The following is a 1,719-nucleotide window of genomic DNA, read 5'->3' on the forward strand; positions in this document are numbered from 1 at the left end:
TTTTTATTGTACATCACACATTTTCACTAATTAAATTAATTAAAAGACCTTTGATATCGTAAAATCGAATAATATACAAACGTCGAATATTTAGCGCCACAAGAAACGGCCGTTTTACAATACTGTTTCTCGCTTCTACCTTTTCTCCTACAAAATTATTGTTCACTCTCTCCATCTACCGCATTTATCCCTATAGTGTAGTGACAATTTGACGTGAGAAAACGTTGATGAATACGAGGATCGTAAAGTTCGCATAATTCGCTACAAAAAAAGCTGTTTTATTTAAAAAATCTTACAGATTTGTCGTGAAGATATATAAAACACAGACAAATCTTTCAACAGAGATATTTTCTTAGTTAAACTAAGCCAGGCAGCTGCAACGCACTCAGTTGGGGCGAACACGAGACATATACTTGCAAAAGGATTTTGGAATTAGGCTTCGTGCCGTAGGTGGGTGGTGGTGACATATTTGTGTGTATTTAGAGAGTTGGAGATATAAAATAGTTTCACCTTTGGTACTTTTACAGCAATTACGCACCGACAGCAACAAGTAACATAATCGAGAGTCTATCAATGGAGGTGTACCTCAATGAAACCGAATGTCTCATGTCGAGTTTATACACAAACTAAATAAACGTATTTTAAGAAAACTTTATGCTGAAACTATTTCCGTTTAGGCGGCGTACAGATGGACAGATGGATAGCAAAGACGCGGATGATACAATTGCAATCCTTTTGACCAGTGTTACTATTTTAGCCATTTTGCAGCTATATTTAGCCGGTTGCGAAAGCAAACAGCCCCAAAAAATTCGGTTTAGCCAGCAGCCGATTTATAAGCCGCTTTGCCAAGAAAAATTAGCCGTTTTTAGGCGATTTTGCTATTTGCAATATTTAATGTTTATTCTTTTTTATGCAAATATAGCTGATTACTTAAAAAATACCATACAGACCATAGTAAATGGAAAGCAAAAGTGAAAAGTGAACCGGTTCGGGGAAATTAATCACGATAAACAGTAGGCAATGCAATTTTGTCGCAATTATAGCCATGTTTACGTGGGAAGAGATCCGAATCCGCATACTAGCTGTCTTTTCATGCACATTTATCGGTATCCGCATAAGCAAAAGTGAAAAGTGAACCGGTTCGGGGAAAATAATCTCGATAAACAGTAGGCAATGCAATTTTGTCGCAATTATAGCCATGTTTACGTGGGCAGAGATCCGAATCCGCATACTATCTGTCTTTTCCTGCACATTTATCGGTATCCGCATACAAAGTTTGCACTAAAATATATTAAATTAATTAAAACAGCCATTTCTTCACGTTTTCTTTATTAATTTTTATTGTACATCACACATTTTCACTAATTAAATTAATTAAAAGACCTTTGATATCGTAAAATCGAATAATATACAAACGTCGAATATTTAGCGCCACAAGAAACGGCCGTTTTACAATACTGTTTCTCGCTTCTACCTTTTCTCCTACAAAATTATTGTTCACTCTCTCCATCTACCGCATTTATCCCTATAGTGTAGTGACAATTTGACGTGAGAAAACGTTGATGAATACGAGGATCGTAAAGTTCGCATAATTCGCTACAAAAAAAGCTGTTTTATTTAAAAAATCTTACAGATTTGTCGTGAAGATATATAAAACACAGACAAATCTTTCAACAGAGATATTTTCTTAGTTAAACTAAGCCAGGCAGCTGCAACGCA

The 1,719-nt window shown here is 35.6% G+C and overlaps 1 long non-coding RNA gene across 2 annotated transcripts; it reads left to right on the plus strand.

Annotated features, from left to right (window-relative positions):
* Positions 1–6: 6 nt before the first annotated feature.
* Positions 7–655, plus strand: LOC118732662. Of its 2 annotated transcripts, none has more exons than XR_004992164.1 (2): positions 7–450; positions 528–655. It is a non-coding gene; the product is annotated as an uncharacterized LOC118732662 (long non-coding RNA). The 2 variants fall into 2 exon arrangements; XR_004992165.1 differs by having other exon boundaries at positions 28–450; positions 505–655.
* The last annotated feature ends 1,064 nt before the right edge of the window (positions 656–1,719 follow it).

The sequence above is a fragment of the Rhagoletis pomonella genome, unplaced genomic scaffold (assembly GCF_013731165.1).
Source record: "Rhagoletis pomonella isolate Grant_MI unplaced genomic scaffold, Rhpom_1.0 Rhpom_scaffold_24517, whole genome shotgun sequence".
Lineage (NCBI taxonomy): Eukaryota > Metazoa > Arthropoda > Insecta > Diptera > Tephritidae > Rhagoletis > Rhagoletis pomonella.